The sequence below is a fragment of the Pan troglodytes genome, chromosome 13 (genome assembly GCF_028858775.2).
Source record: "Pan troglodytes isolate AG18354 chromosome 13, NHGRI_mPanTro3-v2.0_pri, whole genome shotgun sequence".
In the NCBI taxonomy this organism is placed as follows: Eukaryota; Metazoa; Chordata; class Mammalia; order Primates; family Hominidae; genus Pan; species Pan troglodytes.
In genome coordinates, this window is record NC_072411.2 from 136871058 (window position 1) to 136887863 (window position 16806).

The 16806-nt window shown below is 45.2% G+C and overlaps 1 long non-coding RNA gene across 1 annotated transcript in view; it reads left to right on the forward strand.

Moving 5' to 3' along the window:
• The window catches only part of LOC129143262 (uncharacterized), a 34972-nt gene extending 18760 nt beyond the window's left edge, over positions 1-16212 (forward strand). Inside the window, exon 3 of the long non-coding RNA XR_008546540.1 lies at positions 16083-16212. This is a non-coding gene — a long non-coding RNA (uncharacterized LOC129143262). The remainder of the gene's footprint in view (positions 1-16082) is intronic.
• The last annotated feature ends 594 nt before the right edge of the window (positions 16213-16806 follow it).

Below are 16806 nucleotides of genomic sequence, written 5' to 3' on the forward strand. Positions count from 1 at the left end.
GGGCAAGCTGAGTAACCCGGGGCTGGCATGTCTGACAGTCACAGCCACCTTGCTGGAGGGAGGCTGGGCAGTGGTGATGTTTGGGGCCGGGAAGCTGGGGCTGGAGATGGAGTGTGGTGGGCTGCCTTTGGGAGCTGCTGCCAGAGACCCAGCAGTGAGCAGAGAGGTGATGCGGACCAGCACCCCCTCCTCCCGCTCAGCCCTAATCTTCCTCTGGGGCCTACCATTGGCCAAACCTGTCCAGGAACCTGGGGTGAGTGGGCCTGAGGAATAGAAGAGCCAGAACTGTGGATGGACAGCTCTATGGGAGATTTGACAACTTTAGGGGTGGGATGAAGGAGGTGAGAATCAGAGCCATGGGGTTGGGGGACGGGGGTCAGAGATGTGGCCAGGGTGGGTCTGGCTGGAGGAGCAGGAAGCCTGTTCTAGCAGTTGGAGCAAAGCTGGCGTTTACAGGGAGAAGGTGCTTCACCCTCAAGGGAGCTCAGAACAGGCCCTGGGAACGCTGGCCTGGGGTCCTGGGTATGCTGGCAAGGGTCCTGAAGAGGTTTCCTCACTGCCACTCCCACAGGAGGGATACTGATATGGTTTGACTGTGTCCCTACCCAAATCTCATCTTGAATCGTAGCTCCCATAATTCCCATGTGCTGTGGGAGGGACCCGGTGGGAGGTGATTGAATCATGGGGGCAGTTTCCCCCATACTGCTCTCATGCTAGTGAATAAGTCTCACGAGATCTGACGGTTTTATAAGGGGAAACCCCTTTTGCTTGGCTCTCATTCTCTCTCTTGTCTGCTGCCATGTAAGACATGTCTTTCACCTTCCACCGTGATTGAGGCCTCCCCAGCCATGTGGAACTGTGGTCCATTAAACCGTGTTTTCTCTATAAATTATCCAGTCTCGCGTATGTCTTTATCAGCAGCATGAAAACAGACTAATACAGATGCTCAGCCACCTCACCTCTCGGAGGAGAAACTGAAGCCTGAGACACCAAGCGCACATCCCCAAAAGTGGCCAAATCAGGATGGAATCCAGGTGCAGATGATTCCAAAGATCAAGCCCCTTGGAGCCACACATCCTCATACACACACACTCTCCCACCTTCTCACTCAGGTGCACTCACAGCCCCTGGCCCCCTGGCACACTCACACTCACACATGTTCACACCCCTCGCACACTCAGCACATCTCCTCAGTCACACTCATGCCACAGTCGCCCACCTACCCCGGGGGTCAGAGTGGCCCTTGGCACAGCCCGGCTGTGGGAAAGGGCCCAGTGCTCTAGGGCTCTCCTGGAGGAAGCTTTCATTGAAGACCAGACCTGGGGCACGCGGCGATGTCCCCACTGTTCGTGAGGTTACTGCACGGGTTTCCGACTTGCCCCTTTGCACAGGGACAGGGCCAGGGCTTAGCACACGGTGCTTAGTAAACAGATGATGGAGGAATGAATGGGTGAAGCCAGGCGTGTCTGGGAGGGAGCCAAAGCCCCGAGGCAGAAGAGAAGGAAGGACAGACATGAACTTGCAGGGTGGGTGGTATGTGCAAAGAGGTGGTGGAATGTTTATTATCCTGAGACCTGGGGTGGAAAGTCCTTTGAGACAGACGCTGGTGTTTGTTCAGGATCCTCTCTACGTGGGTGGGTGGGGGCAGCTGTGTCCCCTGAGGGCTGCATGTGGGCAGGCACCCTGCTTCAGAGGAGGGAAAGCTGCCCCACCTGAGAGTGAGGGAGAGAAAGGAGGAAGAGCAGGGAAGAGCAGGGGAAGTGGGGAGAGGGAGGGGAGGCAGGCAAGGGGCTGGGACCAGACAGGCAAGATGACCTCAAGGAACGAGCTCTCCAGGCACCTGACAGCACCAAGCTGTCTCTATTCAGCTTCTGCACCACTGCCATGCAAGACCCTTCCAGAAAAGTCTTCTCCACTCATGAATGGACATCCTAACTGACCTCAGCTTGGGTGGTGGGAGGGGGATGGACCGTGAGAGAGATAAAGGAGGAGCTGAATTTCATGCTGGGACCACGATGCATAAACAGTTGTGTTTGCTTCACTCCACAAAGGCAGACACATTCAGGGAGGGTGTTCTCAGTAGAGGAAGAATAATGGCAGCTCATAAAATATCATGGAAACTGACAGTAGTGTCTTCCAGGCAAATTTGATAAGCCTGTTCCTAAAATAAACTTAATTCAAAAGGAACACAGGCAGCAGAATGTGAATTATCTTTTAACTTTCTTATTATTTTTCTGGCGCTTCATTCTTTTTACTCAAGATGCTCTAGTAGTAGCTCGTTTTGCCTTTACAAGGAGCAAGGGACTCCAGACTGTCAGCATCTAGCTGAAAAACTGCTTCTGCTTGGGTAGTCCTCAGTCCTCCCAGAGCGTGCACAGCACAGCGGGGAGTTTCAATCGCTGCAGGTGCCCAGGGCTTCAGCCCTGGAGATTCAGGATCAGTTTACCTGGGCTGGGAGATCTGTACTTTTAAAAAGCTTCAAGGTCCTTCAAATGGGCACTCAGAACCAAGAACCATGCTGTTTGGTGCTGAAGCTAATGCCACTCCACCCAAAGCCTCAAAGGTTGCTTAGATACCCACACACTTCTGCTGAAACAAGCTTCCAGAAAGGAATGCACAGATGAATGTCGTTAACAAGGCAGGCCAAATGTTTTGAGTTCAGAAGTATCTTTTCTTTTCTTTTTTTTTTTTTTTTTTTGAGACGGAGTCTTGCTCTGTCGCCCAGGCTGGAGTGCAATGGCACAATCTCATCACAGTGCAACCTCCGCCTCCCAGGTTCAAGCAATTCTCTTGCCTCAGCCTCCTGAGTAGCTGAGATTACAGGCATGCGCCACCATGCCTGGCTACATTTTGCATTTTTAATAGAGACAGGGTTTCACCATGTTGGTCAGGCTGGTCTCAAACTCCTGACCTTGTGATCCACCTGCCTCGGCCTCAAAGTGCTGGGATTACAGGCGTGAGCCATCACACCCAGCCAGAGTTCAGAAGTATTTTAACCCAGTAACTGAATTTTCTTTTTACAAATGTAATGATCTGGGAGGTTTGGCTTAATAATATGGAATATCAAAATGAGGGGAGAAACTGAATAAGGGTGTGTTTATGCTTACATTAATTATTTGTAAGTGTATCTATATAGCTTTAAATAACTCAAGTTGTTTTTCTTTTCTTATTCAAATACCACGAAATCCAAAAGCTATGAATTCTCTGAAATAGGGACTAATGCTTAGAATGTTACACCTTCCTTTCCCCTTCCAAAGTGTCGTTACTACTTTGATAGAAGCTGTAGGCACAGGCTTCATAAGTATAATCATATCACTTTTATTTATAGCCAAGAAAAATTGAGCTTCTTATTGAGAGTACATGTCACTAAGAATCCAGCTTCTGCAGAGGGGGCAGGGGGAAGGTTTTCTGCTTAGTCCGAAATTGCTTTGGCCATGATTGGATTTCAGTGTGAAAAATTGGGGCAGCCTGTTCAGGGTGAGATAGGAGAAAGACAATGTGGAGCCACTAGTTGGTGAGCAGCTGTGAGACAGTCAGCATACAGGCCATGCCTCATTTTCCCATCTACAACCAGGGGTGATTGCAGTATGTGGCATCCAAATGCTGACCACTCTACAGCTTCCACCCTGGGGTCTCAACAGCACTGGGGACCTGAGAACAAGACAGAGGTGAGCCTGGTACAAAGCTTCAGCCACAAACCTACTCATCTATGCTGTCATACTCACTTGGCCCTAGCCAGAACCACAGATGACATCATCCCTGGTAAATTAGCATTATTTCCACCATTACTCGCCTCTGCCTGCCCTCTTGCCTTCTCTTCTAGGAAGTTACGTATCTGAAAGTGGTAATTAATGCAAGTGAGAGATCTGGTCACTTAAATGTGTGTGGTACCTCTCCCCTCTTCTCTTCCTCCTGCTCTAGCTATGTGAGACGTGCCTGCTTCCCCTTTGCCTTCCGCCATGATTGTAAGTTTCCTGAGGCCTCACTAGAAGACACTATGCTTCCCGTACAGCCTGCAGAACCATGAGCCAATTAAACTTCGTTTCTTTATAAATTACCCAGTCTCAGATATATATATATATTTTTTTTTCTTTTTTTTTTTTTGTGAGACAGAGTCTTGCTCTGTCCCCCAGGCTGGAGTGCAGTGGTGCCATCTCGGCTCACTGCAAGCTCCGCCTCCTGGGTTCACGCCATTCTCCTGCCTCAGCCTCCTGAGTAGCTGGGACTACAGGCGCCCACCACCATGCCCGGCTAATTTTTTGTATTTTTAGTAGAGACGAGGTTTCACCGTGTTAGCCAGGATCAGTCTCGGATATTTCTCTATAGCAATGCAAGAATGGACTAATACACATGCTTACTTTCAAAAACTTAAATATATGAAAATTATAAGAAAAAAATTAAAAGGATGGATACTCCCAAAGTAAGAAGATCATCTTTCTTTACATGTTGATGCACTTTCTTGCAGCCTTTGGTCTAAACAGGCCTCTCAAACATCGCTGGGTCCTCCTTGTACATGGGTGCTCAGGAGGTACCAGCACTATTTGTTCCCCAATTCTCCTGGCTCATTTACTCTCACTCTCCCATTCTCCCCAGTTGATTTTGGGCATCCACAAGGGGCTCTCACACAGGGGAAGAAGTGACTTTCACACCAGTCTTCTTGTGATTTCTAGGGCACAAGCAACACTCCTCAGCACCACGGCCACTGCCATCCAAGAAGACATCACCCCCCTTCACCAAAGAGCCCCTATAACAGCCCCAAACCGGCAAGGGCCAAGCAGAACTGTGCTTTCTTCAGGCCCTACTCAATCATGGCCCAAGTCTATACTTCTGCAGGAGAGGGAAAAAACATCCCTTGTCCCAATTTATTTTGAATTTTGTCATCTGTCTTTGGAAAAACAGTCTCATAAATTTTACCTTGCACTCCTCCCTCCCCAGTTCCCCCTTCACAGGCCTTGCCAGTTACTCAGGCAAGAAGACACATACTTGAGAAGTGGGGGGTTGGGGCAGGGGGCAGGGATGCCACCAGCTCCACAGTCAATCTCTTTACTTCTTTTTAAATATATTCTTAATTGACAAATAATAATTATATATATTTATAGGGTACAATGAAATGTTTTGATTATATATACATTATGGAATGAATTAATCGAGCTAATTAACATATCACTTCACATGCTTATTTTGTTGTTGTGAAACATTTAAAATCTGTTCTTGGCTGGGCACAGTGGCTCATGCCTGTAATTCCAGCACTTCGGGAGGCCAAGAAGGGAGGAGCACTTAAACCCAGGAGTTCAAGACCAGCCTGGGCAACACAGTGAAACCCCACCTGTACAAAAGAATACAAAAATTAGCCGGGTGTGGTGGTGTGCAGTTGTAGTCCCAACTACTCAGGAGGCTGAGGTGGGAGGATTGCTTGAGCCCAGGAGGTTGAAGGTGCAGTGAGCCGAGATTGCACCACTGCATTCCAGCCTGGGTAACAGAGTGAGACCCTGTCTTCAAAAAAAAAAAAAAAAAAAAAATCTTTTAACAATTTTGAAATGCACATTGCATTATTAACTATAGTCACCATGCTATGCAATGGATCTCAAAAGCTTATCCCTTGCTGAAACTTTGTGCCCTTTGACCAGCATCTCCATACCCACCCACACCCAGCCCCTGGTGTCTCTACCTCTGTGAGTTTGGCTTTTTCAGATTCCACATATTAAGTGAGATCATGCAGTATTTGTCTTTCTGTGCCTGGCTTATATCACTTAACATAATGTCCTCCCGGTTCATCCATGTTGTCACAAATGACAACATTTGTGAATAGTATTCCATGACGTATATGTACCACATTTAGTGGTACATCAACATACATTTAGTTTGTTTTCATATCTCGGCTATTGTGAATGACACTGCAATGAACATAAGAGTGAAGATACCTCCTCAACATATTGATTTCACTGTCTTTGGATACATACCCAGTAGTGGGACTGGACAGCCAATCTTGATGTAGTCTTAGAACCAGGCTGTGCATGTGAATGTGTGTGTGTATGTTTATGGTGTGCACGCATGTGCCTGTATGTTTGTACACATTACATAATTGTAAACTTTCCATCAGCACAATTTTATATTATTTTTGCTTCATGTCACTTAAGAATATATTATGAATATCTTTACATGTTAAATTTTGGGAAACCTCTTACGTTTGCTGCACGTATATGATTTGCTTCTCCTTACTGGGCATTTGAGTACCTTGCATATTTTTCCATTTTAAATGATCTTGCAGGGAATGTCTTTTGATATCAACCTTTGTTATTTGCCTTGGAGTGAAATTACTGGGTCAGATGGCATTTACATTTTAAGCCCTAACTCTGCTTATAGAATAAAAGGCATGAGCACAATAGAGAATTTCCAAAAGCAAAGCAAGTGCAGTTGTCCTCTGGGGGCTGGGGACAGTCACTCTGGAACCACAGCAGGTGGGTGGCTGTCTGCTACACTTATCCATCTAGGTGCATATATATATATATATATCTTAGACATATTTTTGCTAGAAACAGCCCCGCAGCTTTAGCCTGCAGCTCCCCCCTCTTCCCCCTAGACATTTCTCTTAAGAGTGATGGGAATACATTCTATGAAGCTGCTGTTAGGCGAGACAGCTCCCAGTAATGCCAGCCATCAAGTGATTCCGAAAGGAGCCGTGAGGGGCTGTATGGGTGAATGCTCGGCATTGCAACAGTGCACAGCAGACCACCAGTCTATTATCCACCGAATCTTGAGATTCAGCCGAGGATGCATTCAGTTGCTAAAACTGTCACGGCAGCCACTCGCTGCTAGCTCTTAGGCAAGAAAATGTGCATTCCTTCAGAAATTCAGGGAAAGCCGTTGTCTCTATAAAACAGAAAGTCCAAAGCAATTGCGCAGCTGCATGATGTTCAGCACATTACATGGATTCTTCTCGCATCTGCCTCTTAAGTTGTGTACAAATGATTATGCAATTCTAAATTTGGAAACTTACCTTATTGTATGCACCAGGGACTCAACAGAAATTTTTATATCATATTCAAGAATATCAAGTGGTACCAGGACACTGATTTGGCTAGCATAAACGTTACAATTGCTAAATACATGGAGTCAGACTACCAAAGGATTCATTTGTTTCAATCAATAAATATTCATTGAACACTGAGTCTCTGTGAGACCCTGTGCCAGAACCAGGGAATGCAGTAGAGAAAGACCAGCCTGGTTCTGCTCCAGGCATTAAGCTTCCCACCATGTACACTAGGGCACTTCATCAACAGCAGGGTTATGGCCCGCCTTGGTCATGAGCATAAAGACCATTGCTACTAATCTTTATAGTAAAGCCCTGCAGAGATGGGAGTGAGAGCCCGTCTCTTTGACATTCCAACTCACATCTCTACATTCCCCTGACAGTGAGCTTTCAATTTGCCCTTGTACTGTCCTGTCTCATGTTTCCCTTTGATCTAGAATGCTGATCTGCACCTCTTCTATTGGCATACATCATACAGCCATTCCTTCCATGCCTCGCCTACCTATAACACTTTTAATGGGGAGTCTTGCCCAAGGCTCCAAGCAGAAACAGCCACGCTCTCCTTTACTGTGCATTGTGCATGCCTCCGTGATGGTGTTACTATGCCGGGACCTCTAGGCCATAATTTTACATGTATTAATCTATTAATAGCTCCTTCTCCAGATGTAAGCTAATTGGGGACTGGGACATAAAGTACTTATGGGTTGAATGAATGAATGAATAAGTGAATGCAAAGCTGATGCACACAGATTTTAGCCACAAAGAAAAATTTCCCCAGCCTTTATTAATAGAATATGAGCTTGGAGTTGTTTTTCCAGCCTTAAGAACAGCAGGGCTGGGCACGGTGGCTCACACCTGTAATCCTAGCACTTCGGCAGGTCGAGGTGGGAGGATCACGTGAGGCCAGGAGTTCGAGATTAGGCTGGCCACCATAGTGAAACCCCATCTCTACTAAAAATACAAAAATTAGCTGGATGTGGTGGCAGGTGCCTGTAATCCCAGCTACTTGGGAGGCTGAGGCAGGAGAATTGTTTGAACCTGGGAGGTGGAGGTTGCAGTGAGCCAAGATCGCGCCATTGCACTCCAGCCTGGGTGACAGAGTGAGATTCCACCTCAATTATTAAAAAAAAAAAAAAAAAAAAAGAACAGCAGGACTGGGATGTAGGATGGCTGGAGGCAGAGGTATAACCTATGTCCATGAAGCTGAGAATGACCAATGGCTTGTAAAGAGCTTAGATCCATAACCCTGGACTCACTGCCCCTTGACTGTTGACATATAGGACCCAGAAAAGTAGTGCCACAAAGCATGAGACAGAAAATCAACCATTGTCCCAATTCTATAAAAATTGACTCATTCAATGTAACCCTGGGAGACTTGGTTGAACTTCACCAAAACCCCAGTTCCACAGCCTGTGGCAGGTGGAAGCCCCCACCATGATGCCTGGGTCTCCATAGCCTCACTCCTCTCCCTTCTGTGCTCCTGCCACCTCGTGGGCTGTCACTAGTGGATGCTGAGACACAGAACTCTCCCCTTCAGTAGGATCCACAGGAAATCCATTCACATCAAGCATTTTGTGATTTTTGTTAAACTCGCACTGAAGATTTTGTTTGTCAAAGAAATAGTCATATCACTCACCGCACAAATACACTTGCACCAGCTTGCCCGTGTTGATGCTGCTTCCTTCTATTTTCTGACTCCTTTCCTTCTAGTACAGTCAAAATATTCCCCACTTGATTCTGGCCCTATCCTTTAGTCCATACCCAGTTCCTTTAAGAAATTAGCTTCTACCTCCACTCACTGTATCAATGAAATCCCTCTGAACAAATACAGGGCCATCTCATTAAGGACTTCTGGAGATTTTGACGTTCTCTCTCCCACTTCATCAAGCAGTTGTCAAAATTTGCTGTTTGCCTCCCCCAACCTCCCAATCCACAGGACTCTTCTTTAGATATTAGCATAAATCAGCATGATTTGGGGGAAACAAATCGTATTTCCATGTTTACATGGTCACTGCTTTCTGAGCAAAAGGTGCTGGCAACCTGGGTTAAAGGACGTTTGAATGGCAACAAACCTTGGAAGTTAAAGTAGGAACTTCTGGAAAGATTGGCAGCAGCATCTCCCCTAGCGATGGGTGTTTATATTTCAGTGGTTGACGGACCTAGAAACCTTCTCGTTCTCTCCCCAGAGAGCCTTTGTTTACATTTCAGAGCAAAAGCTCTTTCTCTTTCTCTACTGGGGTGAGAAGAGGAGGAGCAGCTATGTCAGCAGCTTTTATGTAAGCTCCAGAATTTATACTCCTCTCCGGTGGCCCAAATTCCTACATCCGGATCTCGGTTTGTCACTCTGAGGGGGATGGATGCATGGGGCCTGGTGCAATGATGGCTATGTGAGCAATTAGAAATCTATCTCTGATCTAGAAACCTGGCATTTCCCAACAGAACAAACAAGCAAATAAGTAAAGTTATACAAGTAAAAGTTATAAAATGGATCTCTCAACATGAACTTTGTTATTTCTTAGATAAATAAATTGGAAGGAAGTAGAGGACTGTGTAAAGAAAAAAGCAGGGAAGAAATTATTAACATCTCTGTGAATCTATTTCATGGTGACGTGTCATGTAGTTCATGAAACCTAAGATAGCAAAAGTTATAAGATGCACTATTATTTTGTGCACCACTACAAAAGAAAGAAAAAGCCTGCCAATTAATCTATAATGCAATGATTTCTAGTACCTTAGAACTTTTATTTTATTGAAAGAATTATTTTAGATTAAAATATAGACAAATCTGTCATATAAGTGACATAATTTAGTCAAGGTATTCCTAAAGCTTTTTTTACATTTAAAGTCTGAAACTTGTGGATTTCTTTTCAAATTTCAGGTGAACATCAGTGTCATTGATGTTCATGTTGATGACACAGCATTTTTTTAATGCTGGAAATGATTACAATCGCACCTCACAAATTAGTCCTCAATGTCAATAATATCCTAATTGTTGTTGGGCCAGCAGAGACTGTAGGAAGCTGTCAACTGTAGTATGCATCCCAATTTCGAAGATATTGGAATGTGAAAAAATGTGTCTTTTGAATAATTAAAAATATGGTATATGAGATAGACTTTTTGACTTTAAAAAGAAGGAAAGGGGAGAAGACACAAAAGTAGCAGTTGACTGAAGTTATTTTAATAAAAATGTAAGAAAAACATGTCTATTAATCACCATTAATGATCACAATAAACAATTTTTAAGGTGACTTGAGTCAATTTCTGAATTTCCCTTTCTTTCAAAATTCCCAGTAAATGATTAACAATGAAAAGACTTAGGCATATGAAAAATACATGGGCTGAAAAACAGGAACAGTACATATCTGTGAACCTAGAGACCTCTTGACTTTGAGGATGTCAGATGATCCTTGAGTTATGAGGGGGTTCATCCTGATAAACCCATCGTAAGCTGAAAATACCCTAAGTCAAAAACACACTTAACGCACCTAATCTAACAACGAACACTATCACTTCCCCCAGCCTCCCTTAAACGTGCTCAGGATGCTTACATCAGCCGACTGACAGTAGGGCAAAATCATCTCACACAAAGCCCATTTTACAGTAAAGTATTGAATATTTTATGTAATTTCTTGAATACTGTACTGAAAGTGAAAAGTAGAATACTTGTATGGGCTTCTACCAAATGTGTAACACTTTTGTACCATGGTAAAGTTGAAAAATCATTCAGCCAAACCCTCATTAAGTTGGGGACTATCTGTATGGATAGAAGTGGGTCGGAGGTATCCCAGCCACTCTGATTCCACACATGTGAGAGTGCAGCGTTCCTGGACAGTATTGGACAGAATATACTCAAATCTGCAAAGACACAGCGGCAGGAGCTGAGCACGAGGGCAAGACGGTGTCTGATCAACAGGGATGACCTACTGACCACAGCAAGGGCTCCAGGGTCCTCACACCAAGCAGACTGGTGTTGGCTCCCAGGATCCCTGAGACAGAAATGGTGATGCTCCAGTGAATGGAGCCTGCACCCCACACAGGGAAAAGAAAGTTCTCTGGGGAGCCCAGTTCTCCCTTTGTGGCCTAGGACCTGACACACTGACTCTGTCTGATGCACTCACCAGTGGATCTCCAGAGCTCACTCAGAAACTGGCACACAGCAGGTACTTGGGGGTTGGCTGGATTCATTTATTTTACACATATTTGAGAGCCCAGAAAGGAACAAACAGTGGTTGAATCACCAGGCATATGGGAATAAACCAATGTCAGAGTCTCCAAGGAAGTTTACATTCTAATAGAGGCCATAAAGAGATCAATATATCCCAGGTCAGGAGGGGATGAGCCCAGAAAGGACAGGAAAGCAGGTAAGGGAGGCAGGGCTTGGGGGATAGGGGAGCGTGGCTGCCGCTGAAGTAAAATGGTTGGGAATGAGGCTCACAGAAGTTGCTGGGGCAGCAGAGAAATGAATAAAACAATGGAATGAGTCCCATGGACACCTGTGGGAACAGCATTGCAGAAAGAGGGAAGAGCAAGCCAAGGCTCTGAAAAAATAAGCAAATGGATGCAACAGTGAATTTACGGGACTAACCTCCCTATCCATCCAAACCCAAGCTTCCTGACTTCTATTTCACCTGAGACTAAAGATTTGCCCACATCGTCTCTGAAAGAAATGTCCTCAAGTTCACATTCTGAGCAAACACCACCCTTCCTGGCTAAGAATGATGGGCAGGTGGGGGCAAGTGGAGGGTGAGGTTGAAGTACAAAAAATGTATAAAAAGGTGAAGGATGTATAAAAAGATGCAGGAGTTTAAGAGAAGGGCACGATTATGGTGAACTAGAACCAATGTCCCCTAAGAAGTGGACTTGCTCCAAGGAGAAGGAGAGAATTATTTCCGAAGCGTTTTTTTCATACACAGTTTTACTTTCAGCATGATGAGAAAGACAAGGCAGTTCTAGAGAGAGAACATCATCCTGAGGTCAGCGAAAATTGCTTTCAGTAGAAAAGCTATTACCAAATTTTAAAACATAATAAAAGAGTTTAATAAGGTGCCTAGTTACAAAATAAATCTATAAAAATCAATAGCTTTGTTTTTCAGCAATAATAACCTGACACAAAATGTAATGGGAGGAAAATTCCATGCACCATCACGATGATAAATATGAAATACACAGGACAATCTTCATGAGGTATGTCAACGTCCTAGATGAACACTTCAAAATTTACTTACAGAGAGAAGACATCATGTTCATTAAAGGGAACAATTGATGTTGTGGTTTTCGTTTTCTCTGTTGTAATTTTCACTACCTTTGTATTAATTTGCTCTGATGTCTGTATTCCCCACTATGCTGTAAACTTAATAATGGCAAAGACTCGGTTCCATTCTTTGCTGGGTACATATCCAAGTACATAGCCAAGTCTTGGGATGCAGGAGGTGCTCAATAAACATTACTTGGATTAATGAGTGAAGACGGAGATGATCACAAAACTAAATTGTCTTAAAGTGACCTCCAGAAAAATCCAAGATTCTGCCCTGAATCAAAAGAATGGTTTCAAATCATGGTAATTCTTAGACAATCAGGAATTTAATTCTGCCAACATAATATTTCTGGAGCCTCAGCAAAGAGTGTACATCCCAACACATTTAGGCATAGTAAAAGTGAAAAAGATGCTTCCAAGAAAATTACCATCTTGGTAATTTTCCCAGCAGTCCTGGGGGTCAGTAAGGCTCCTTGAAATGTTCCAGAGACTTCCGGGAGAGCGGTAATTCCTCCAGAACTTCCAACATTTATTACATTGACAATATCATGGAAGGAAATGCTTGTTTGGAATCAAACCTAACCTGATAGCTGCAGCACTTTGGCCTTCTTAGACGTGGAAATCAGACAGCATAATCCACATAGAGGTGAAACTCAGTTTCCATTCCACCCCTTCTTCTTGACACTGGGAAGGAAAGGAGAAGGAGCTACTCTTGAAATGGATACCCCATGGTTTAGTAGAAGACACTGATGACTTTTCAGTCTGCAAGAAGAGCTCTAGAACCCAGTATTGGGGGCAAAAAAACAGAGACCACATAATCCTTCTGCATATGGAAAGGATTTGCTTTGAGGAAGGAGATGCCACGAGCAGAACGGGAAGTCAGAGAGCAAACAAAATGGCAGCAGGACCCTGGAGCCCGTGCTGGTGAGAATTGTGAAGGGATTGTCGGAACAAGTCCCAGTGTTCAGTTAAGTCCAGGTCTGTAAACAGATAGTTATATGAATCGAGGAAAGGGAGCCAAGTTCCACATGTAGATTGGTACAAAGACTAGGAATTGGCTGTGGGAGGGAAGAGCTCAGCAAGGCTTTGAGTTCTGCCAGAAGTCAAACTCAGCTTGCAACAATCACAGGGAGATTGGTGGGAGGTAGGGAGGGCTGAGGGGGCAGGTGGATTACTTGGTGAAACTTGCAAGGAAGGGCCAAGAAGGCTCGTCTGAGCGAAGGCCATCCTGGCAGCAAGTCCCTGTTAGCCACATGGAAGGGGACAGCCTTGCTATTCCTTGCAGGACAAATCACCCTTGGAGAGCTACAGCCCGAGACATTTACAACCTAGAGCTTCTCTGTAAGTTACCAGGAGATAAGTGAGAGTATACATACAGCAGATGAAGGCTGATGGAAAGAATTTGGGGTGTTTGGGCTAAAAAGAGAAGTCCATGGGGAAACAAAAAGGTCATCTTCAAAACATGGATGGACTGTACTTATTATTGTTATGATTCTGGAGGGCAAATTGGGGTTAAAAGATGGAAGCGTGAGGCCAGGCACAGTGGGTCACACCTGTAATCCTAGCACTGTGGGAGGCCAAGGCAGGCAGATCAACTTAAAGTTTGAGACCAGCCTAGCCAACATGATGAAACCCTGGCTCTACTAAAACTACAAAAATTAAAATTAGCGGTGGCGGGCACGTGTAATCCCAGCTACTTGAGAGGCTGAGGCAGGATAATCACTTGAACCTGGGAGGTAGAGGTTGCAGTAAGCCAAGTTTGCACCACTGCAGTCCAGCCTGGGGGGCAGAGAAAGACTCCATCTCAAAAAACAAAACAAAACAAAACGTGGAAATAGCAGGAAGAAATAATTTGCCTCAATGCAAGGAAAATATTTCTGGCAATTGGAGACGGCTAAGTATGAGGGTGTCTTTCCCTGCACATCAGTTCCTCTCTCACGGGGTAAGGTGGGTCCACAGGGCAGAGGAGGAAAGAGCCCGGGTCCAGGGTTTGAGGAGGGATTTGGGGAATCGCTGGGGCAAGAGGAGGTGCTTCCATGGGATCCCTTGATAGAAGTCCCAGCATGAACACCAGCCCCAGACGCCTCCGTGGGAAGTGGGAAGTGGAGCTTCTCACAGGCAGGACACAGCTCCTCACAGCAGCAGCGATCAAGCGCTTTGGGGAGCATTTCTAGGGTAAGAACAGACACTCTTGAGCAAACTCAGGGACAGTCAGACAAGCGCCCCTGCTGACTGTCAGGTGGGCTCTTCCCAAGGGAAGAGGTGGCCAGAGCATCTGCTTTCCGGAGTCATGTCACAGAACGGAGGAAACATGGGGTACTCCCCTATGCAGAACGGTTCTCCGAGCTCTCAGCCCAGTCTACGGGGCATTTGTGCTGAGAGTCCATAGGATTGGCTGGGAGGGGGTGGGAGCAAAAAGCCCGAGTGCACCACTAGAGAGATGGGAAGGGACGTATCCTGACTGGCTTGGGAAAGGTCTTCTCCCTTCCTGTGCAGCAAGGGCCCAGGGAAGTGGCATCTAAATCAGTGACTGTGTTGACGGCCATTACAATGAGAAGATTGGCCTCGGCCGCCGTGCTCAGAGGCTCAAGGCAGCCTCCATTGCTCACAGTGGCCCCCCAGGTGCTGGCTGACTACCCCGGTGCCACTGCAGTCAGCACAGGATCAGGAGCAGGAAGCCCGGAGTCTCCCATTTCAGAGAGCAGTTTTCATGGTCACAGGCAGCACCAGAGTGACCCAGCCTGGGCCTAAATAAGAAATCGACTCTGGAGGGAGCAAGGGCTCCCAGATATCTCTGAGGACACCCTCTGGACGCTGTTGCTTTGGCCTTTTGGTGTTGCTAATGCCCTTGGCTTTTTCCCATCCCCTGCAGCGTGTAGATTAATACAAATTCCCTGCATTTCCCATAACCCCTCCCCAAAAGCCTGGTTACATAACTTTTGAGCCTCGTAAAGTGCTCCAAGCATTGTGCTTCAGGGTGAAACCAGCTCTCCAACGTTCCAAGGCAAGAAGCATTGGCCAGCTAAATAGGATTTGGAAGTTCCAAAGAGCAGGCTGGGTAACACATTTAGAGCAGTCTTAGAGCAGTGCCATAGACAATTTTCTGGATCCTTGGATACAACAGCACAGGGAAAATGTGGTTTATGTTGGCAAGCATTGCTTAGATGGGTATAAAAAGAATATTGGCTTAAAATTGGCTGTTTTACACCAATAACAACCTGACACAAAATGTAATGGGAGGAAAATTCCATACACCATCACGATGATAAATATGAAATACACAGGACAATCTTCACGAGGTATGTTCACATGAAGAGGAATCTTCACATGAATCTTCACATGAAAAGGAATTCTATAGCAAAAATATCTCATCAACATGAGGCTGACTTGAGGCTCTTTTAACATGATTGAGTTAAAAGAGTCCAAAAGAAAAGAAATGAACAATGTAATTTGCTCTTATTGCTCCTACTATTATACTTAAAGTGACATGTTTATTTCTATTTTAATAAAAGATAGAAGCTAAAATTCTCTTAAGTGTGAAACAGCTGGGTTTAGAGAGGGTTTGATCAATTAAGCAAGTAAATGCCTCACAAAAACCCCCTACCATTTGGCTGAAAGATAGTCTGTGCTCGGGAGAGGGCTGAGGCTGCAACAATGAAAAATAGCATTTTGCGTCAGTGGAGAGCAGATTGAATCCCATAATCAAATTTGTCATTTGAAAGTAGGCTAGATTTCTCTCTTAGCGCAGGCATTAATTGGATATAAGACAGCAATCACAACTGTGTTTTCAATCTATAGGAAAAATTATCTTCGTTTCCCCAAGGCCTGCAGCTTTGATAAGAAGGCAGGAGTTTTTGGAGGAGAGCGTCGTGTTCGTCTGTCTGTAGACCCTGAGACACTGATTTACAGCAAGACTCACGGTGACAAGGTTTGTATTCTTAAAAACCAGAGATAAGCCATGATTTTGCAAGGGACAAAAACCAACTCTAACTTAAGTGGAAAAGGAAAATTATTAGCTATGGACCTAAAGAACAGAGTGAAGACAGCAATAGCTACACTGTATTCAAACAACCTCCCTATCACACACACACAGCACACACATGCACACATGAACACACTCTCTCTCTCTGGGTTGGCCTAATCCCTCTGGCCAGCTGGCCCTATAAGTCTACCATACACCATAGAGCACTCTATCCTACAGGCCTACTATCTCACCCAGACAAGACAGACTTCTGCCATTTTTTAAAATCCAGGGAGGGACTCTAATTGGGTAGCTGAGGTCACAAGTCCATGGCTGAATCAACTAGCAAGGCCAGGCGTACGGATACCCTAATTGGCTGCCCCACCAGAACCATATGTTTCAAGTGTGAGTAAAAGAATTCCTCTAAAAAAGGGGATGCAATCTTCTGAGAAGACAAAACATCACTACACCATGCTGGCAAAGTTCCGATTCCGCCTTGTTTCCCAGAGCACAGACACAAAAGGCACAGGGAACCAAGGTGATCTGCTTCCGACCTGTGCT